The 24,623-nt window shown below is 34.1% G+C and overlaps 1 long non-coding RNA gene across 6 annotated transcripts; it reads left to right on the top strand.

Moving 5' to 3' along the window:
• Positions 1–1,127: 1,127 nt before the first annotated feature.
• LOC114181971 lies at positions 1,128–13,108 on the top strand. Of its 6 annotated transcripts, XR_003603978.1 has the most exons (9): positions 1,128–1,530; positions 1,868–1,986; positions 2,494–3,563; positions 5,621–5,704; positions 6,182–6,277; positions 6,385–7,126; positions 9,348–9,428; positions 11,732–11,860; positions 12,404–13,108. It is a non-coding gene; the product is annotated as an uncharacterized LOC114181971 (long non-coding RNA). The 6 variants fall into 6 exon arrangements; XR_003603981.1 differs by lacking the exon at positions 1,868–1,986 and having other exon boundaries at positions 1,130–1,530; positions 6,185–6,277; XR_003603979.1 differs by lacking the exon at positions 1,868–1,986 and having other exon boundaries at positions 1,130–1,530; positions 6,182–6,309.
• Positions 13,109–24,623: the final 11,515 nt, after the last annotated feature.

The raw sequence follows: 24,623 nt of genomic DNA, 5'->3' as shown, positions 1-24,623 counted from the left end.
TAATTGTGTATTATATATAACTTTTATAACCTCTTTGTATTAAAATATTCATTTTAATTTAACTTTGTGCTTTAAAATTATAAAATCATCCTTACAAAATTTTTTTTTTCATTAAAACAAACTTGATTTCTTCTTTTATAAATTGTTTTCTATTAAACATACAAAAAAATTTAAAATTGTAAAATCCGATCTATAATAATTCAAATTTATATTACTTGAAGTCTATTTAAATTGATTTTTTCGAAATTCAAATCAATTTTTTTTATTTTAAATTCAATCTATTTAATTGAATTTCAATCATATTTAGATCAATATTTTTAGGATTTTGAAAACTCAAAATAAAAGTGTCTCTAAGTCAAGTCAATGAGATTAAGGACAAGATCAACCCAAATTGACCTAGGTTAAAGGTCGAGTAGAGTTAGTGTGAGCCACAAGTTGAGTTGAATAACCTGGTTTGAAGGTTGGGCTGAGTCGACCTAGGATGAACATCAATTTTAGTATAACTTAGTTGAAAGTCGATCCAAGTTGGGTCATGCTAAAGGTTGACTTGAGTCGGGCCAAGACGAAGGTCGATTTGAGTTGGTATAAGACAAGCGTTGATCTGAGTTTGGTCGGGCTGAGGTATATCTAAGTCAGGGGCCAAAGGTCAATTTGAGTCGGATAAAGCTGGAGGTTGAGCCGAGGCGGGCTAGGCTGAAAGTCAAGCCAAGTTTGTTGGGCTAGGGTCGAGTTAGGTCATTCTAGACGGAAGGTTGAGTTATGTCAACTTGGACGAAAGGTCGAACTAGGTCAACCTGGGCGGAAGGTCGAGCTTAGTCAACCTAGACGAAAGGTCGAGTTGGATTGGCGTAGAAAAAAGGTCAAGTCGTGTCAATCTAAGCCGAATGTTATGTCAATTCGGCCCAGGCCGAAGGTTGTGCATTCAGCCCCTGTTGAAGGTCAAGTAGAGGTGGTTTAGGACGAAGGTCAAGTCGAGTCGATTTGGATTATTAAATGTTCCTCACACTACAAAAAATATTGATTTTACCATGGCTTTAGTATCGGAGGTTACAGTAACCTCTACTAATAAATAAAGTAACAGAGATTTTCTCAGACCTCTGGTAAACAAAAGGGGTTTATGCGAAACCCTCGTAAATTTTGTGATTTTTTAATAGTGCAGAATAAATATCATTTTCTTTTCTTTTAATTGAAGATCTACACTCCAAACCTTCATCTGCCTCACACAGCCTCTAAGATAACCCTTCTTCCACTATGTAATAAACCTTTCCAATCCCCCTCTCATCCATGCTATTCCATGGCAAGGGTTCGCTAATTCGACATCACAAGCAACTAATCGTTGAAATGGCTTAGCGCTAGGGTTCATTGCAACGACGAATCGACGAAGAACATGTAGTTCGACTCAGACGAAGAAGGTGAGGAGGAAGACGAAGAGAGATTCCAGCGGTAGTGTCGGTCACGCAAAGGTGGTGGCGCAGGACACGTTGGAGCTCGGTGGAGGCTGCCATAGCTCCGACAACGATGGTGAAAGAGGTGAACAATTAACGCTTGTCTTGGCATGAGTGTTGGTTTTATGTGAAAATGTGAATGTAAATCGAGATGTGAGTGATGAATGGTGCTTGTGTTGAACGAGAGTGATGAATCCCTTCCCATGGTTTGTGTGTCGGTGCTTGTGACACGAGGGTAATGGTGAATGAAGGTGAATGTGATGATTTAGCTGTGTGAGTGATGGAGAGCCTGAAAATGTGACTCCCTTGCCATGTCAGCGTGTGTCTATGCCATATAACATAATTTTCAGTTTGCAAAATTTTTCTTATGGTTTCATGGTTTCATTTGTTATTATTTGATATAAATTGAGTTTAATTTTTAGATTTCCAGGATTTGAAAAACTCAGCCAACCTAGTCTTCCATGTTGTCACCAATAAGAAAACTTATACTCCGATGCACACCTGATTTGCCATCAACTCTATTAATTCAACAATTGTTGAGGTTAGGGTGTTACACCAATATGATTGGTCTAGAGAAGTAAATGATGTTTTCAAGAAGTTCTTTCTCTAACTCTTGCTCTGCTTGTATATGTTTTTGTCTATAAATGATTGAAGAGTCTATCTTGATAAATTCTTTGATAAGAACTTATAGGAGAAAAATTTAGGAAGTAAAATGAAATAAACTTTTCTATATAAGTTATAATGAGCTTGCCTACCAGTTAAAATAAGCTCTTTGCAGAGCTAATGTGAGAAAACTTTTATAAAGAAAGTTATCTGCATAAGCTAATTTAATCGTTCTTTCTTATTTTATTTCTGGAGTGCCGAGAGAGAAAGGAATTGAGAATGCAACCTCAAATTCTTTAGTTTGGATAAGCAACCTCAAATAACCTCAAAAGTTTGGATTATTTTTTTGTTTTTTAGTTTGATACAGGAGATGCATGCCTAAAGACAATATTTTTTAAGCAAAAAGTATATATACTAAACTACTAATTTTATGATTAATGTGCAGGAAAATCCAGATTGATGACTACATAACACACAACTTGTCATTTGATGACATTAATAAAGCTTTCGATCTCATGAAGGAAGGAAGTGTTTGCGTTGTGTTATCCACATGCCAAGATAATACTTTTAGTTTCTTTCTTTATTTTTTTCTAAAATAGTGAAAGTTATTGTAGAAATCAGTACCCCATAAAATGTAGAAACTTCTTTGCATAGTTATCATTGAACATTGATAAGAGTTAAATCTTGTATTACCAATATTGATCATGCTAATCATATGCTATGCTACTTTTTGTCTTCACTCAACCATAAAAATTTATATATGATAAAGAATGTGACATTGTTTTAAAGTCTTGCATAACACATAATAAACGTTTGTTTTTATATCATTAATATTGTAAAATATTTTTAAATATATGAAATATATTTTAATGTAAAATGAAACAATTTAAAATGTAATATAAGTGGTTTAAAAGAGAGTAATTTAAGATAATGTGGAGAGATATTTTTTAGTGTTGAGAATGTCTGTTTTAGAGAGTGAAGAGTGTTATTTAGGTTGAAAGTTCTACTTTTGAGAAAAAAAATTAGATACATAATTTTATAGTGCATGTTAGAAGAGAAAGGTTGCTTATTTTATAAATCTTTGTGGAATATTTCAGTGGATACTAGAGAATAGGGTCAACAAATCACTTGGTTTGATTTTAGAAAGTGAGATTGTTTTGCTTTATATATTAAACTGGAGTTACACAACATCATTCACTGTTAGTATTTTTTAGACAAAAATGGCCTATGGGACGACATTTGACAGGTTGACCAAAATATTTTCACAATGTTTATCATCTGATTTTCATCCCAAAAAATTTTCCATATGCAAGTTTAAATAGTATCTTTTCCTTGTCATCTACTTTAATACATTCACTTTATGACTATCCATTTATTTCTTCCTTTTCTTTCCTTTTTTTTCCAGAGTTTTGTGAATCTTAGAGTATTAAATTTTGATAAGTGCAAATGTATAACACAAATACCAGATATACACCATTGCACCAGTGATGAACGGGAAAGTTTCTATCCTTCAAGGTATTCTCTACCTCTCTCCCTTTTGCAATATCATTTAATTGTTGATTCTGTGATGAAAAATTGCTTGGACTTAATCCATAAATGAGCTTTAATCAAATAATATAAAGAAACGAGTTCTAACAATTATGGTACATCCTAGCCAATCTAGCTTCTGTGTGAAATGAAAGAATTGAAATAATATATCAACTTGGATGTTACTTTGTACTTGTTGCCTTAGTGTTGCGATCCAATGAGTTATTTACGTATTTGATGATTTTAGGATCAATAATATATGATTATCATGTCCTTTGTTATAGAGAATTACTTAATCTCAAGTGAACATAGTCTTAAAAACTTAAAATGTGTGTAGGATGTTATTTGGAAAGGGCAGATAACTGCTTTTGGCACCAGGGCCTATAACTGCTTTTGGCACTGGTTTTTTTTAACTGAGGCCTATAACTGCTTTTGGCACCAGTTTTTGTGTGAACCGAGGCCTATAAGTTGTCTTTAATTTCAAAATTGCCACCGCACCGTTATATGCTTCGGTTCCTCGCCAACCGAGACATATAGGGCGAGGTAAAAACGCAATTCTGATGAATGAAAATAAATTTATTTTGTTACCTTTGAGTATTAGAACATCAATTAGTCTGTTGTAGAAGTCAATACCAGCATGGTTGGCTTCTCCGAATATTCCCTCTGTTTAAAGTCATGCATACCATGAATCTATGATACATTCTTAGTTGGAATATTAATTTATTTCAATTTTATAATGCATAGGAGCATACTTGGTAGAATTCTTGCCCATGATATAGATAGCCGGTAGCTGTTTACTCCCAAAGCTTCCATTAGATCTATATCTTCCTGTGTTTTAAACCACAATGAACTAAAATTATAAAAGTTATAATAGGTTTTATCATGAATTGAAATGTAAAACATTTTGTTAATGTTTAAAACTATATAATTGTTATTTTTAAGATATACTTTAGATATTCAAAAAATATTCTTTTTGTTATAAGTTCAGTCATAATCTAATTTATATACTAAAAGCATTTATCATAAAAATTTTCTATAGTGTAATACTATTTATCATATATATATATATATATATATATATATATATATATATTACAACAAAAATCACTTTAGACAACAATATAAAATTATGATATAAATTATAAAAACCGTGGTCTAAAGATTAGACCACAATTTTTTAGGGGTGATATAGGTGAGTGTAGCTATAGGTAATAGATAACGGTTTTTAGTATGACAATATTTTTAAAACCGTTGCTTAAAATTCTCACAATAAACAACAATTTTACATGTTGATTTTATACCTTACCTATGTTTTTAGACCACATTTTTACTAGTTTTGCCCACATAGTTTAAAGAAACAATTATATAATCATGGACTTTCATGATATTTATACATCATTTATAAAAATGTTGTTTATTATATGTTTAGGCTACATTTATTTAGCCGTTGTCTATTTTAGTGTGGTCTAAACTATAAATTGTTGTACTGATATATATATATATATATATATATATATATATATTACTTGCTCAATTTGATTATTAATACAACAATTTCTTATTTTTCAGTTGTGAAAATTGTTGATTGTTTTCGGCATTTGATGTCTTTTTGATCCACATTTGACAGGAAAAAAGAATGAATCCTTGGAAACCCAAATAAATTAATAAATCACAATTAGATTCCTTTGAAAAAACATATGGTTGTAAAGTTAACAATAACAAAGTGTGTATAACTACAACATATATGATAACTGTGGTTTGCTAGTAGTTTTTTGTGATACAATCTAGTTGTGAGGTTTTTAATTTGAGACTTTTATAGTAACAAGTAGGAGTAAAGTTTTATCATTAAGGATTTATAATTCTTTATCCTCTGCATTTTTCTTTATAATGTTGCAATTTATCTTTCATTGTAAGGGGACCCTTATATTGGTCTATTGGATTATATTGTTCATTAATTTGTAATAATTGTGATTGTTATTGTGCATATATATATATATATATATATATATTTGATTATCTTGATTGACTTGTTTATCTAATGTTAGTTATGGAGAAAAAGTTGAGCGAATGAGTGTGGAGGAGTTTGAACGGGGCAAGCTCTGGTTATGCGATACTTTTTCTCTCATAAGGTAAGTCCATTACAAGGATCTCAGCTGGTAGTTGTAACTTATGGCATGCCACATTCAAATATTTGTACAATCATTCTCACATTTTTAGACTGCTGTTATGTTTTATACATTTGTTTAGTTGATTTAGTTTACCAGTTTCCTTTACAGTTGTATGTAATTAAAACATGATTATGCATGCTATGATTAGTGGTCCAGTTGATTCTTTATTTATTTAAAAATAGAAATGGTTAAATCTTTCTAAATTGATATTGAAGTAGGCAATAGCAACTTCTTTAGTGCATTTGGCTCATTTATTAGAACAACTTTAAATTGAAAGTTATATGATGGCGCATTAAAACTATAGCAAGGGAATGTATTTTTTTTAATCATAATAAAAAACTTTCTCCTTTTTAATCATGAAGCCATATTGTTGTATAATAGGTAAATATATTTTTGCCTTGACTATTGTGCTAAAATGCTAGTTTCCTTACACTGCAGAAGATGATCAGGGATTATGATGAAACTTATCTTCTCACAAACCCTTCAGATTGTGCTACCAAAATGAACCACTCAAAACTAGATAGAAAATTTATAGTGAGAAAAGCCAAGACTTCATTAACTTCATTGTACTGCAAATTTTTTTTTCTGTTTGGCATAAACTTCAGTCCCCATGGTAACTCATTTTTTGTGGCAAATGGCAGGGTAACTGGTGAATACACACCAACAGATAACAAGAGACCAACTAATAGAAGGAAATAGCAGTGAGACAAATCATTTTTCAGTAGGCTTGTATAGTGGTCGACAACAACTACGTCCTAAAATGAACTTAACTTCTGATACTAGGATTGTGTCTAAAACATGGCCATAGTGTCTTCATTGGAGTGTCAAAGGGTTAGATTGAATCTTAGCATGGGTTGTGAAAACTGATTGTATAATATCATTGTTTTGGCTTTCATTATTTGAAAATCTTGAATCTTGTAGCTGTCCTCTTATACGTGTTAGGCTTACATCTTTAATTTTGAAGTTCTGCTTTTTAATCCTTCTATAGAGATACGAATTTTAATTGATGTCTAATAGACATAAAGTTTTATGTTTTATAAGGTGTTGATTGTAACATCCCATCAGGATATTACGACTTTAATAAAAATAAAATAATTAATTAATTACACAATAATTAATTATGCCTCAATTCCTAAAACACAGGGAAATTTAAAATTTTTAACATCGTATAATAGAACATCGTCTCATAGCTCATAAAGTGAAATAATGTTCCAGAGTCTCTCAAAAGTTTACATATCATTTAAAAATCCAAAACTAATAAACATAGTAATAAAAATCCCATGATCATCCCCTCTCCGTAGCTAAGCCTCACCAGCTCCACCTGCATCATCACATGCTCACGTGTATCGCGTAAACGATCATCGCCAAACACAAGCAGATAAGGTGAGCTAACAGAAAAAAACATATAAAAATATACCAAACACACATATACATGTATAACAGATAAAACATTTTATCAATAACACAACTCTTCCTATATACTGCATGACCACAACCATATATAATATTCTTTCCTTTCCCACAACGCTTGCTCCATTCCCATCATATGGCCACTACCATGTACAACGATACACCTCGTGGAAGACTCGTTACCTTCCCTCTACATGGCCAACACCATGTATAGTAAAGTGTATCAGGGAACCTCGTCCCATTCTTTCACACGGCCACAACCATGTTAACAGTCTTCTACGTCTCCTATTAGTATCTCAAAGCGCCTTGCTGCCACACCTATCGGCCACAACCGATAGAGCACGTGCGGAAACCATGCTACGGATCACACACCGTAACGCTAGGTGGAGTTCCCAAATACGAACATAGTCCGCAACGTCCCAGGACTACCAAACTCGTCAGTAACTCACTGAGGAGGGCAATCCAGTTGGACCCATCCGTACTGGCCACAAGCAGCACATCACACCGACAGACTCGCCAACCCGAGCCATAACTCAAGGTTCCTCGTGTTCATCCGCTATCCCGAGCCACAACTCAAGGGAAGTCATTCTGGGCCACAACTTATAGAATGCCACGTGCTTAACCCCTATCCTGAGCCACAACTCAAAGATACGTTCCGGGCCACAACCCATGGAACACCAGCAAGCTCACCATTGAGATATCTTAGGAGCCTTGTAGATCCCACACCATCATTCAAACCCAATCAACCCAATACTATATTTTGCTCCTAAACCTATCATCCAACCCTCCCTAGTCTTAACATTTCATCTCTCGCCTAAGTATACCAGTCCACCTCGCTTAGGCTAGATTGCCTCGCCTGAGCGAGTGCCATTCACGAAACCAACCATGAACTCTCGCTTAGGTGAGTCCTACTCGCTTGGGCGAAATCACCTTTCGCCCAAGACTCTCCTCTCTCGCTTGGGCTGCGAGTGAAACTCCCATCAGAATGCTCTTCGATCTCTTGCTTAGGTGAGAGACTCTCGCCTGAGCGAGACGCGGTTTCGCCTAAGAAACAAACCTCGCCTACGTGAGTTGCGCAACCAACACACTCGAGACACCCACGGATTCTCGCTTGGGCGAGTCATACTCGCCTAAGCGAGTTGGTCTGTCGCCCAAAAGCAATTCCCCTCGCCTGAGCGAGCTGCTCGAGTAGAGGAAGATTTATGGGTCCCTGCATGTCTCGCCTGAGCGAGAATTGCAGGTTTTGGCACTGATTCACGCACACACATTCTGCACCAGAACCCAAATATACTCCCAAAATATACCAATCCAATTTGATCACATTACACCATCAAAACAACATTCTTTAGACACATTAGAGACCCAAAATCCCAAAATTGCACAACAACAGCACCCTCAAATACAGAATACCCATCATATTCATGTAATTAGGTAAAAATCCCAATAAAATAGCACCCAAATACCCAAACCCCTAATTCACCTCATAGGGAGCACGAAAATTCATGGCATAGCATCATCACAATCATGCAAAATTTACCAAACATACAATTTACAGGTTTAGCTCTCCTAACCTGAAAAATCCCTTGCTTAACTTCTGAAATTGGGGAAATTCCTTTGACCACCAAGGCTTGTCTTATCACCACTTCAATTACCCCTATCTAATTCTCTATTTTACCTTGAATTCGTGCACCTCTCAGAGCTCTCTGAAAACAGCCTCTCAAAACCCTTTTCCACTCTCAAATTTTTCCTTTTAAAGGCCTTAATGCTAGGTCAATGCAAAAAAAAAAACGGGAATATGATTAAATTTGAGTTTTATTGCTTTTCAAGGGCCATGACTTGATTGTTTCTCAGCTCCACCTATTCATATTCAGCCCACAGCTAAAGTTTAAGCCAAAAAGAGTTAAATTTGACTCCCCAATTGCTAACACACATAATTCAAGCATTATCTCATACACAAATATGGCCCAACATACTATTAAAACAATAATAACAAAAATACACACAATTGGCATACATAGGACTCAAACCCAAGTCCTCTCACACAATCAAAGTACTCTCAACCATATGAGCTAGCACTTTTCCACGTTATACATAACAGAATTTAATGTCATAAATGCACTACCTTCCCGCATATTAATTAATTAATTAAAGTCTGCGGATCTTACATTGATGTTCTTTTATGAACCTTCTGCAGGCTGAGAATCTTGCTGACTTCTATGAATATTGCAAGGGATTGGAACTTGCCAGGAATTTCTAGCTTCCAACACTGAGACAGGTTCATGATAGTTTTTGCTAACTAATATTGTACTTGAATTTGAATTTGAATTCGTATATTTGTTATACTTTGATATACATTTAGTCATCTATATATAATTTGTCAATTTGATGAGTTTATATCTATTTATGTATAATTTCATTAAATATAGATTAAAAAAATAGAATAAATGTAAATAATTGTGATTGAAAAAATATATATGAATACATAAATGATAAATGAGTAAAAATATAATAATAATAATTTAAAAATCTATGGTACTTTACGGAGGTTTTGAAACCTATAGTATTTTACGAAGGTTTTGAAGCCCAGGGTATTTTAGGGAGTTTTGAAACCCATGGTATTTTATGGGGGTTCTGAAACCTATGTTATTTTATGGAGGTTCTAAAACCCATAGTATTTTGTGGAGGTTTCAGAATCCACGATATTTTATGGAGGTTTCAAAATTCATGGTAATTAACCGGGGGTTTTAAAACCTATGTTAAATACAAGAGGATAAAAAACCTCTGTTATTGATTGGTACTTCCTGGGGTTCGTAAAATCCCCGACTAACACATTCCCCAGGGATGGTTTAGCGGGAGAAATCAAAATCCCGGGTAAATAATTTAGTAGAGGTTTTAACCTTGGGTAATGTAAAAATAAACCTCTGTTAAAAATATTTTTTCTTGTAGTTTCACTAGCCTTTAAGTAACTATTAAATACAAAAAGGTATTATAACAAATAATATTCAATTTGTAATTTTACTATAAGATTGCTTTTATGCAATTTGAAATAAATATGTAAACGAATAGAAGACATTTTTAATTTAATATGACTAAAGTTATTTTTTAATTGTTTTATACTATCAGGTTAATTAAGTTTAATTTAGTGGGGAAAATAAATGGACATTCTTTATGGTTATTTTGGCTTATATTTGAAAAGATTTGGTGTGTGGAATTATATCAATCAATTACAATACCCCTTTTCTTTAATGGTCTTGTTAAAGAGCTTGAAAAAGAAGAAGACAACTTAATTAAAACAAGAAGGAATTGAAACGAATGTGCCACACATGCCGAGATACAAAACTTAAAGACTAAAGTTATTGATAAATGGTTAGAGAATGCAAACATTGATTTAGAAGATATGAATCGTTTGCCGAGAGAGTAAAAAAGTTGAACGTTTTTTAGTATTGTCCAAATTGGATTTGGCGATACCGTTTAGGAAAAAAGTTGACAAATAAAAAAGCAGAAGTTGAAAATATCATTCAAGAAGGTAGAAAATATATGCAACTTGAACGCATTACCTCAATTCCTTCAAACATTTTTTATATTCTCACAGAAAAATGTATGAATTTCGATAGAAGAAAATCTGCTATTGATCAACTCATGAAAGCAGTGAAAGATGATGAGGTTGCCATTATTGGATTGTATGGGATGGGGGTTGTGGTTAAACCACATTAGCAATGGAAGTTAAGAAGATAGCAGAAGCTTTACATATTTTTGACAGAGTTCTAAGTATTCAAGAAAAAATTGGAAGTTCGTTATACCTTTCCAGAAAACCAAGAAATGGAGAGCGTCCAAGGTTTATGCATGAAATTGACCCAGGATACAAAGATTCTTATGATTCTAAATGATGTGTGGTAGAAGTTTGATTTTGGTCACATAGGGATTCCCTCCTCTGAATACTATAAAGGCTGCAATATTCTTATTACTACTAAATCGAAAGAAGTTTGTATTTTAATGAATTGTCAAAAAAAATTTATCTACCACTCTTAACTGATGAAAAAGTGTGGACTCTCTTCCAAAACAAAACACTTATATTTAAAGACACTCCTAAAACCATCAAGCATTTGGCAATATCAATGTCAAATGAATATAAAAGATTGTCTATTGCCATTGTATACTACAAGAATATGCATTGAACTGCAAATTCTTTGATGTTCTGATGTTATGATTGAGTGTAAGTTTATGATTTTTTTTCTACTATTTTGTTTTAGGCTTTCAATTTCACCACATATTGATTTTTGGGTATTTTTTAAGGCGCATAACCGGAAGTGATTGGGAGTTGAGTGGTTTATAAAATTGTGTGAAAATATTGATGAGGAAAATTGTTTTTAACGAGGGGAAGAAAGTTTCAGATGTTTGAAATTGAGTTTTGGGATGCATACTTGTTTAAATTGAAGAGTTTATTTGTCCACTTTCCCATTGGAGCCCAATCATTTTAGTTATGTAATTACATCCACATATCCTCTCTTCCAAATTGTTGAAACTTCTTTCACATTAAGTTATGGGAATCTTATATATGTCGACAAAATTTCAACATAGGATTGACCTCAATGGAGGAGAAGAGCACTGGATGATTAGACATGTGCCTCATCTACATTTTGTCACGAAAGATCGTGGTTTGCTAATGATCCAGAAAGTAGCTAAAATTTTATCTTCGCGTTTGCAGAGGTGTGCTTTTTATCTTATTTAATCTTCACGTTTGCATATTGTTTTTGGGATTATATTTGGGCATGCAAGAAGTTTGCCTCTGCTTTGATTTTTGGTATTTTGATGGAAATGTGATGTTCATGCCATTGTGAAATGATGTACATGTTGATAAAAGGTGATTGGATGTGCTCAATTGGTTGGAGTGTACACTATTTCCTGCCCCTTTTGTTTGAGTATCTTAAAATAATGTGGAGTGTTAAAATTTCAAAAGAAGTGGTTGTTTTATGTTTATAAATGGGTCATCAACACACCACAAATTTTTGTCGCGACTTTTTGAAATTTTCATGACTATTATGTAGGAAAAACTTTCATATCCATAGCTCATTCTTAGCATTTCCTATAAGGATGTCCTCATTTGGATTGATCACTAGTTTTTCGGAATAAGTTTTTGCTGAGATTGTAATTTGATCTATTTAAAGTCACAATGGACTTAATTTTATGTTTGCAATTTCAGTTCTAAATGAATTAAATGATATCCTGAATTGTGGATTGGATTGGATGCAGGTTCTGCTATTGCACGTGTTCTAGGATGCGTTGGAAGCAAATTCTTCATTTCAAATTTAACACGTATTTGCGTCGGCCAAGCCCACACAAGGCCAATGCTAACAATTATAGTGCAAATTATTTACGTCGACTAAACCCAACAAGGCTGACGCTAACGTGCATGGGCTTGACCCACACATACGAATTTATTATTGTATTTTTTATATGTTTTTGTCGATTGAGCTGACGATAAGTAAGAAGCAAATGTGCGTCCCCATTTAGCCGACGCAAACGAGTTTTGCATCCAGGAAATAGGCGTGGTCCATGTGGCCGTCGCGACAAGATCATCTTCTTATCGTCGGTTTTGTGCTTGTGACGTCCATTTTTGGCCGACGAAAAAAGCCTACATTCTTGTAGTGGTAGTTATTGCTACTAGCTTGAAGGAAAACGAAAAGGTGTTATGGCGTGCTGCGGTGAATAAATTGAGAAGTTCTAAGCCAATCAATATTCAAAAAGGTTTACGAGATCCCTATTAGTGTTTATAGTTGAGCTACGATAATCTAGATATTGAAGAATGCAGGTACAATATAGCTTTCTGTCCAAAATGTTTTGGGGTTAAGCATGTCATGAACTTTGCTAAACAGTGTACTAAAGTGAAAGTGCACTAAACACCTTTTACAAAATATCCTACAAATTTTGTAACTAATAATACCATGAATGCAAGTACGATATATTAGCATTATTAAGATTGAATGCAAGTACGATATAGCTTTGGGTCTATCCCTCCAAGTTCAAATTCTCAATATTTAAACCTTCCATAAAGCAGAGTAGAGAGTTAATGGCTTGTTTTCTTTTTCCAGGCCTTAGACCCTCGTTGTCTGGAAGTTACTTTGAATCTTGACAAATCTAAGTTGAGTTTGGTGCCACTTAAGGACACAGTTTCCTAGTGCTTATTTTTCCCATACATACGATTCTAACACAAAATTTTTCTTAAGGAAAACCAAGTTCTAAGTCACTCAAACCATCAAACATTAGTAATAAGAGCTTGCTTGGTTTGGGAAAATATTTGCGAATCTCATTCTCTATTTTCATTTATAATTACATAAACATCCCCTTATTTTTGTGTTCATGTCTTCAAATATAATGCATGAAGTAGGGCCAATAAAGGTCTATTTGGTTCGACAAAAAGTTTCTATTTCTACTTTTTACAAATAAAACGAAAAGGAGAAGGAATCAAGCTATTCTAAGAGTAACTCCAAATTATTATAATTTGTTCCTACGGAGAACAAATAAGAGAAGTCAGACACAAACATCACCTTACCTCAATCCGCAATCTCTCTAGTTGGCTTCTCCTTGGCTCGCGCATGCCATCTACTAGTATCACGACTTGGACCCGTGAGGGGTTACCTGCGGAGAGGACTCCAACGATTAAGTTAGCCAAGAAACTCTCAGAAAGTCATCACTCGTGATTAAGGGATTAATGAATGCATACCTTTAATTGTTGGGGTCCACGCATATTTATAGTCTATTAATTATGTTTGGCCTTGTCATGGGTTAGGCTATTGCTTGAGTCGTAGGTGGGCCTGGGCCTGGCCCAAGCCCCCTTAATTCAATGATTCTCGGTCTTATGCTTGTTCGATGATTCATTTGATAACTATTTGCATTCTTGCAGACTGTGTAGGTGGATTTTACCGTATAGTCGTGTTAGGTCGCCTAGGTGCAGTACACTAGTCCCCCAGCTTTTGTCGGTGGAGATATAGCGGGAAAGGATGAGAAATGTGAACAGTTTTGTTGGGCCGCCTAGGTGCAATACACCAGTCCCCTAACCTTTGTCGGTGGAGATATAGTGGCAAAGGATGTGAAGTGTGAGCGGTTTTGTTGGGCCGCCTAGGGGCAGTACGCCAGTCCCCCAGCCTTTAAGTGTGATGACCAATGTTAAGGCTAAAGTCGTAATAGGTGGTGGTAGGTGAAAAGGTGGCAGATGTCAGAGGTCTAATCAGAAGGTTTTGCGCTGCCGTTTTGAGTATTGTGACGTTTCGTGTGCATTGTGACACTTCGTGTGTCTTATAACTTTTGGCGCGAAGGAGTTGTAGCGATTCAGATCGCTTTTTATAAATGTGGTTGTTGTTAAAAGTTTGTTTATGTTGGTTCATTTGTAAGAAATCTGAGAGTAGTGATTTTTGTGCGTTAGAGCTGTCCGATAAGTTTTGTGTTCCTGTCGGCATCTTACTTATTAAAAAAGGTATGTCTAGTACTAGCGATAGTATGTCATTATCTCCATCGAGTAGTGCGAGTGGACGGTTTAGGGAAGATGGAGGTAGACAGTCTGATGATGGGAGTGGTGGTCCTACGATTGGGACGGGGAGGATTCCGATGGAGATGGTGACTGTGGTAAGGGAAGACCCTCTAGAGGAAATAGTAGAGAGTAGCTGGCTGGCTAAGGCTGGTTATGAATGGGTTGCTTCGGATATCCGGAATCAATATTCATTATTCAGATGGTTGAGATTGCTTAAATCATGGCTTAACTGTACTCCTATCGTGGGGAGAGATGTAAGCCGTGATATAGTGTCTTTGGAGCGGGTGAGTGTCGTTGAATGCGTCTGTCACGGCCAAGAGGGAGCGACCGAAAAGTTTTTCTACATGTACATGTGCCATTTTTCGTAGTTGCACGTGAGGCTACAATTTGATGATTTTATCATGGGAGTACTACGTCTACTAAGCGTTGCTCCTACTCAACTGCATTCGAATAGCTGGGCGTATTGCAAGCTTTTCGTGTTCTCTACCGCTCGTTGTACCTGCAACCCTCTCCGCAATCGTTTTTGTATTTCTATGATACAAGGCCGAAACATCCGACAACGTGGTTATCATTGGTAAGCCGAATGAGTGTGAGCAGACTGGACGCGTTCACTCAGTCATTCAAACATTTCAAGGATGGGTTCTTCAAGGTAGTAGTGAAGGAGGTCGGGAGGTCATATTTCTATAATGATGACGGGAACACTAAATTTCCTTTTAGTTGGACCGACAACCCTTGACGGTATAAGGACATGAAGATGGAGAGATTGTTGGTGACGGATAAGAAATGGTGGAGACGCCGATGAAGTTTAATGATAGGTACCACTAAAGGCTTAGTTAGAGTTTATAACAAAGAGTACTTTCTTGAAGTTACTTTGAAAATAACTTATCTTTCCTAATCACAAAACTTGTCGACTTATTTTTACTTTTTTCCCTATTTTCAAAGATTTATGCAACAAATAGTAAAACTATTTCGTATATAAAAAAATCTTTCACATCACGAAAACGTGACACGTTTTATGACTACATGTGAAAGAACCAAAACAATGAAAGGAAAATGTTTTCTTAAACATTTATTATGTACGATTGCTTCTGTGTGATTGGTTCTATACTCTTTTCCAATCTTACAAAATTTATCTAAAACAGTATAAAATTTTTAATATATTAATATCTCTATATTTTCTTATAGTCGTAGAATCAGACAGAATTTTACAGCACAACCCTAAGCGAAAGAAACAAGGAAAAGACCATTCAATTTTACAAAATTTATCTAAAACAGTATAAAAATTTAAATATATTGATATTTATACTGTTCTTATAATTTCTGTCTCCAACTTTATTTCACACATAATATTTAAAAATATTTAAAATCTCCACAGTATTTAATATTTCTTTCTTTTTAAAAATTTATAAAAATAGTATATATATATATATATATATATATATATATATATATATATATAAAATTTAAATGTACCAAAATTTTCATTCTCATCATAAATATCATATAAATAATTTAACATCATTATCTCTATGTTTTCATATTTAAATTATAATTTTCAAGATGTGATAAATTTATTTCTTTTATCCTTGCTTGTGAATAGAGGAATGATGGTTTATCTTGTCACATAATCAATGAATGATGAAAAATCTTATCTCTTGTGGTGGTACAGAGTTACATGCAAACTACTTTATTATGTGTTTAATAGTCATTTGCAATTAAGTTTCCACTAAATGATTCTCTCACACGAACCCTAAAATTTGCATGTTGTAAATTATTTTGTAATTTTTATTCAATAATAATTTATTGTAAAAAACTACTGTAGGATCTTAAGATTCATAGTTCTCACATTCTTCAACCTCATTTTCTTAATTTATCTTTTTTTGTCTTCGTTTCTCCTCTCACACTTTTTTTCTTGATAGTTTATCGTGAGAAAACCTTAGAGACAGAACCCCAATATTCTTTTATAAGTCAACGTCCATAACATTGGGTTGATCTTTATTTTATCTTTATTTTATTTTATTACGATTTCTCATAATAACCAATAGGTCCTTGTATTTTATTAGATCACAATAGAGTTCATCATAATATTTCAAATGAATCTCATAATAGAATTAATTCGTCAATTAATTCTAACACATGTTTCTCATAGAAACCTTAACTCTCCTTCTGCAATCACCCCACTTTCTTTTTTCCATCTTTTTCTCCTTTTCTTTCGCGTTTTATAAAGAGGTATTGTTTTCATGACACCCCATGTTGTATTTCTATAAAGATGAATGCATGTTGTAAATAATTTCAATTCATTCATTTTCGTGGCTAACCCTGAAAATTACGCATGTTTTCTTATAGAAACCTAATCCTAAAAGCACCTTGAGATGGTTAAAGTTGTTTTAGATAAGAGGAATGTTCTTTATGTAACACCCAAATCTGGGATGTTACGGAAAGTTATAAAACATAAACTTTTAACAGAAAATGATTATTAACAAAAACGTACTTAAGTAAAAATTTCAAATTTAATTTTAACATTTTGTACTTTAAAACATAAATTTGTCTAAAACTTTCCAAATAACAACGTCAAGTAAAATAAAAGAAATTACATCGTCTTTAACATTTATTTTTAAAATGCTTAATAAAAAGAAATAAAAATCTCAGGTTCACCACATCTTCTCGTCAATCTACTCCATGCTAGAGATATTTGTATCGTCACCTGCTACTATATAACACACACGTTATACGATCATCGTACACACAAGAAACACACGAGTAACAAATATGGCTAAGTTAACCATAAAGGAATTTAGAAAAATAAGACATTACAAATAACACACAAGAAACACACGAGTAACAAACATAGTAATCACGATCAAGTACTGGTTTTTCGTCACCTTTTATCCCACCACAACATCTAGTTTCTTAGAATCAGACGGTTCAAGTCGTCCGACCATGGCAACATCAGACAAATCTCTCTTTTTCCTCAAGGACTTATGAGTAAAAACTTCAGTGCGTCGCACAGGCGATAAAGTTCAGCATTCGAACCAAACCTCGTCTACTACTTCACACAAGCAAAGAGAACTCATTTTCACCGCTTTACATAAGCAAAAAAGTAATATTTGGGTCTCTAGGGACAAAAGAAAACCTAACCTAACAACAATGTATCTTTCAAGATCACTCCCACAAGTAATTTCACATAAGCAACTAACCGAATAAATAGTATTCAAATCAAACAAAGTCCCACTATCACGTCATGCCCAATAAGTATTTGTTCTATGTACTCATGTAGTGCGGAAAGCTACCACTTTCTTATGGCGATTGACACAATTTTTTTATAATGTGTCCCGACTATTTTGAGGTTGAAGATGAATTAAAATGCACCCTTTATTTTATTAAAATAATTAGGAGTATATAATTTTGATTTATAATATTCATATTTTAATGTCAAATATTTTTTGGTGTGATGGTCATAGTGCATTTTGTTTGAATTACAATATGAATTTATTAAGAATTGACACATAATTATTCTTTTTAAATCTATTTGTTAGAATAACTCCTTTATATAAAATTGACGAAAATTACATTATATGAATTTTGTACGAAATCAATAATTATGGTTGGGTACTATTATTTTGTCAAAATAAATAAATAAATAAATCTTTGAATCCATTACTTAAGTGCACCATAGGGTTAATATAAATATGTTGTATATTTAATTTATACATATGAATATGAATATTAATATGAATATTTATTTTTATTATTATATAAATAATGTCGATGTAAGTATTTATTTTAGATATTTGAAATGCTTGGAAGGGGATATAAATTTAATAAATTAGAGACTATTCAGAACTTGATTGATATGATATTTATAATAATATAGGTCAGATGTGATGTGATGAATTTTTATCTATAGTAGTTAAATCTATATGAATTTCTGTGTCACTATATATTTATTCATATTCATTAATGCATGGTTGCATGGATAAAAGATTATTTTTGTTATAATCTCAAACTATAATAATAGCATATGTTTTAAAATTTACAGCTCGATATGTGAATGATATGTGAATATTATGATATTCATTGTCGTATTCCCAAATTAGAAAAGGATAATTATAAGTTTTGAAAGGAAATTTTTTTTCTCCATTTGAATTGGAAGAACATTGACTTATGTTATTAGAAAACAAAAAAACTAGAATCATGGTTATTAGAAAATTAGAATCACGGTTATTACTTGGAAATTTTTTAAGATATAAAAAATTCATAAAATTATTTTTTAATTAAAATTCAGCAAATTATTTTTCTTTTAAAAAAGAAGAAACATAGGACAGAAGAAACAAAGGATCAGAGAACCTCTCTGAAAATATAAATATAAATCTAAATCTAAATTCATTGAAAACAGTTTTTCTTTTGCCTCTTTTCTGAACCAATATAAGCTGAATTACACTCAGACCATAGGCTGAATGATTGATATATTCTGCTAAATTATTATTCCGGTAAATAATTGAGATGTTAGAGTTTACACTGATGTTTAATATAATTTTTATTTGATAATAATAATAATAACAGTTGTTATTTTAAATTTTAACGTAATAAATTCTTTAGAATAATCTAAAAACATGAATAATAATATTTTTTTTATAGGATTATGTTATATAAAGATCTCTTGAAATAATTATGCTAATGAATATTTAGAATAACAACAATTATGCTTATGAATATTAATAACAAAAATATGGAAAATATTTATGATTATATCTTTTGAAACTTATCACCAACCAATAATAGAAGAGGTCTTACAATTAATTGTGTATATAGACAAATTTTAGTGAGGAAGAAACAAAAACCTTTCTGTAAAATCTAGGGTTTTTTTTTTTTTACTTTTCCATTCATTCCAACTCACCAATTTGGTGATTGTTGCTTTAGTTGGGATTCATATTTGTGCATAATGGTCATTGACAACGATATTCAGCTTCTCAATATATAGCATTTCTTTTTCATTGAAAACCGTAATCTTTCTGAACCATTAATAATTAGAAATACTAATACTTATAAAAATATTACAAATAATAATATTATTTATAATTAATATTATAATTGAAATTATAAATAAATAAAAAAAACAAAAACAAATTGAATTTTGTAGGATTTGAATCCGGGTCCTTTTGTACCAGAGTTTTAAAATGACGAAAAAACTAATTTTAATGACACGAGTCAATAAAAGAAAATGGGTAATGTAGTAATTTTGGTAGTATCTTCTTTTCTTAATATGTAATAGATTACAATATTATGTTTTATCAACAACACCTCTAGCATAGACTTTAGATAATAGAAAATTGCTTAGCATACCACTATCGTGGTGCTTGTTTCAAACCATACAAGGCCTTTTTTTTAATTTGAAAATATGATTAGGATAGAGGTGATCTTCAAAGCTGGGGGTTGTGATACATACACTTCTTCATTTAAGAAACCATTCAAGAATGCACTTTGCACATCAATTTGAGAAAGTTCGAAATTACACATGCAAGCATATGCTAACAATAACCTCACAACTTCTAGCCTAGCTACAGGTGCATATATTTCATCAAAATCAATACCTTCCTCTTGATTATAACCTTTAGCAACTAACCTAGTCTTATTCCTAACAATGTTACCATTTTCATCCATTTTATTCCTAAACACCCATTTAGTACCAATCACATTCATTTCATCAGTTTTAGGAACAAATGACCACACATCATTTCTAGTGAATTGATTAAGCTTCTTGCATAGCAACAACCCAATTACTATCACCTAATGCATCATTCACATTCTTAGGTTCAAATTGAGAAACAAAGACAACATGTTCAAAGAATACAAGATTGCGTCTATTGGGTACTCCCTGTTTTATATACGAATTATGTTGTTCTTTGATAATCCTTTGGGTTCAATCCACTCTTGGGTAAATTGTTCTTTGCAGCTTTTTCAGCTGACTGAAATTCCTTTTCAACTGGCTGATTTCCTGCAATAGATTCCTTTTCTGCAACACTTTGATTTTCCTGCAACATGTTGGGTGCTTCTAATATTCTAGACATGGGCCAACATGATGAATGAGTTTATAGTTGGTAGTTGTCAATTGGATGAATTATAGTTATAAATTTGAACCTTATTATCTGGATTTGGACTTCTACATGTACTTTGGTGTTTCAACTTTGAACCTTATTTTTTATTTGGTGATATAACTTTGAACCTTATTTGGGCTTTGGACTTGTAAGTTATTGGATGAATTATGCTGGAATTACATTAAAGGAGAGAATTGTTGTTCTCAGAATGATGATTTTTTTGAGAATTGGTTATGAATTGCATGAGAAGTAGTTATGTTATACATATTTTTATGTATGTTGCTTCATTTTCCAGTCATTGTATTGATAGAATTTATATACGTTGCCTCATTTTGCAATCATTGTATTGATAGATTTTTACCACTACAAGAAAATCGTGTATTATCGACATCCATATTCGTCCGTAAGATCCCATATCCGTTGGTAATTGCTAATTTTTGACGGAATTTTGACGGCCAAAAATCCATCAGTAATAGGCTTGTCTATAACCATTACCGATGAATCCTTCCTCTGTTGGTAATTTCTGAATGATTTATCCTTCACTAATTACTTCTATTTCTGACGGATCAATTCGTTGGTAATTACCAATGGATGAAGGATTCGTCAGTATGAGTACTACGACTACTACTGACGGATACATCCGTTGATAATGTCGTCGGTAAATATTCATCAAACTGCAAAGTCTGTTCTGCATGTTTGCTATAACCATACATAATTAACTAGACTTGCAAATCACAAACATTTAGAAATAGACCTGCCAATTATAACATCTGATCCATTCTAAACAAATACATATCTAGCTCAACTCCAACATTAAATGTAAACATATATCACAACATTAATTAAACATAGTGAAAGTATCAAATGTTTACTACTCAATCAAAGTAAAAACTAGTCCTCAGTAATACTACAAGCAGTCATCCAAATCACATAAGTGAAAGTATCAAGTGTTTATTATCAATCAAACTAAAACACTCAATCAAACTAAAAACTATAGTCCTGAGTAACTCTAGCATCTGGTCCTAATAGTCTAAGTAGTCATCCGAATCAGAGTCCTCAGGAATTGGTGTGGGCTAGACTGGGGTGGGCTAGACTGTTGCAGGCTGGACTGTGCTGGGCTGGACTGCTTCGGGCTGCTGCTAGGAGGGTGTTAGGTTGGATTGAGGTTGTTGAAGGGCACGGTGGTCAGGAGGCAACAATGTTAAGACCAGATTGTGTAAGTTTTGAAATTGGCCTTTTAATTCCTCATAAGCCTGATCACGGGCTTCTAGTCTTTGTCTGAGGTACGTAACGTCCTCAGCACTGGAAGAGGAAGAAGATGGTTGGTGCTTGAGGCTACCGCATATACTCTTCCTTTATTCTTTCCACCAACAACCTCAACCCAACACCGAGTCTTAATTGTGTCTTCCATTGTAGGATCAACATTAGGATCTGATGGACCAACACAAGAGCCTTGCTTAGATATGACCTATGAAAGTCTATTTTCAAATCCTTCCTATTAAGTAAACAAAAAGGTATTAGTGAAATAGGTTCAATATTATACTTTTTTGGGAAAGAAATGAAAGTGTTTCTTACATGGGTCCTCTGAGATATTTCATCAACATACTAGCTGGATCCTTTACAGATATGGGTTTGTTGAAAAACCTCATCAATGTGCATATGTCGTCCAAGCTCTTGTGCCTATAAAACAAAATATGGTTTTACTTTTTAAGCAGAAATTATTAAAATTCTAAGTGATGAATTACTTAAGAGAGAAGTTTATTACCATACGAATGGCATGCTCATGAGTAGTTATGGAACTGCCTGTGTGTAGGTCCCACCCTTGGGGTAGCTTTGTTTCTTTAGGCTATAAAACATTTATTGCGATAGGATGGAGAATTCCAATGTGCCAGCAATTGATTCCACAAATCCTCCCCAAGCCAATAAGGTCGATGTCCTGCATTCCTGGCCTCTCTAAACTTCTCAGAGAGCCTATATGAAGCTCTAGAGTTAAAATTTGTGTGAATTTGAGCTTCATGCTTAGGTCTTCACTAAACCTTCCTCCGCGACGAATCAAGTACAAATCATCAATTGCATTGCACTCACTAGTGCAGAATTTCCATTTTACCTCGCCTTATATGCCTTGGTCGGCCAGGAACCGAAGCATATAATGGCGCGGTGGCATTTTTGCAATTAGAGCCAAGTTTTAGGCCTCGGTTCTCCAAATACCCGAAGCCAAAGAGGGGTATAGGCCGCGGTTCGCTCAAAACTGGTGCCAAAGATGGGTATAGGCCTCGGTCCAGTAGGACCCGAAGCCAAAAAGTGGTTGGAAGTCAGGGTATAGGCCTCAGTCCAAGGAGACCCGGTGCCAAAAGGGGGTCAATGGCTTCGGTTCCTCTAATAACCGAAGCCATAGGGTTTATTTAGGGTTCAAAATTCGCGAACCCTTCTTCCTCCCCGCGCTAGTGCCTCTGCAATTCCACTCTCTCTCTCTCTCCGCTGCACCTACTGCCACCACACCCTCCAGCCACCGTCGACCTCCTCCGGCCAACGCAACCACCACGCCGCGAGCCCCCTCCATTTCGCATCTCTCTTTGTCGCTCTCTCTCTCTCGCTCTCTCTCTCTCTCGCGCGGTCTCTGTCTCGCACCCACTTCCGGCGACATTCCGACAACACCAGCAGCGTTCTGGAAGCGTCCCGACGATGGCAGCAAGGGCTTTAACCCCAGGTACAATGAATTAGTTTTTTATTGTGAGTGGTGTGTGTATCTGGTGTGTGTTTATTAATGTGCTTGAGTTTTATGTTAACCCAGAACAATGTTCTTCTTTGATTAATGATGGTGAAGAAATATTTTCCAATAAATTGTAACCTAATCTCATTCGTTTCTTTGATTTTGTCAGAACTTGATTTTCAGGTTTCTTCATTTTCAGGTTTCTTCAGAGCGTAAGTCTTCTCACACTCTCATCCTGGTTGATAATTTCTTATGGGTTTTACCTAATTTCTATGTAATTTATTCTCTTGGCTTTCTTTGTAATATAGGCAGAAAGCACGCATTCAGATTTGGCTTTTTAAGCAAAAGGACTTGAGGATTGAAGGAAGAATCATTGTGAGCACTGTGACTACGTGTATTGGGCATTGGCAGAACATAGTTTAGCTTGCGAAAATTTGAATGAAAAGAAAAATATTTATCACCTATGGCCTCGGTCCTAACTGACCTGAGGCAGAAAGCTGTGTATATGGCACCGGTTTCAAAATTGGGTCTATGGCTTCGGGTGATAACCGAGGCATAAAACTGGGTCTATGGCTTCGGGTGATAACCGAGGCCAAAAGGTGTACCTTTTGGCCTCGCTCCAATATGTCTCGGTTCCAGACCCGAGGCAAAATGTGAAAAATAACCGGGGCAGAAAGCCCTTACTGCACTAGTGACTATAACATACACAGTTGTTAAATTTTTAAAAAGATTGATGATATGTTTACCTTCAAAATGTTGCCAAAATACATCTCTGTCTGCTAGAGGTATTGCTCCCCATGTCAGTCAAGCAGTCAAATATTATTGCTTAATAGACCTTATGATGGCCTAGGAAGCAACTCTAAAAGGATAAAACTTACACATGATTTAAGAAAATTAATGCATAAAAGGGCAAGGTAAAATAAGTCATGTAAAAGAAAATAGTTAGGGTTAAGATGGGAGAAGTTATCATTACTCTTTCCCATAAGGTTAAATCATGGGTTGTTCATGGGGAGGAGGGTCAACAATAGAAGCATCTGCATCAGTGGGACCAGAAGAGGCAAGAATACTAGGTGAAGGGACTGATGATGGAAAAGGTATAGCAGCAACAACAAAGGGTGAGGAAGAAGGTTGTGGTAACAC

Source organism: Vigna unguiculata, chromosome 4, assembly GCF_004118075.2.
Source record: "Vigna unguiculata cultivar IT97K-499-35 chromosome 4, ASM411807v1, whole genome shotgun sequence".
NCBI lineage: Eukaryota > Viridiplantae > Streptophyta > Magnoliopsida > Fabales > Fabaceae > Vigna > Vigna unguiculata.
The sequence above is the reverse complement of the archived record's forward strand: the minus strand, read 5'-3'. Positions and strand labels throughout refer to the sequence as shown.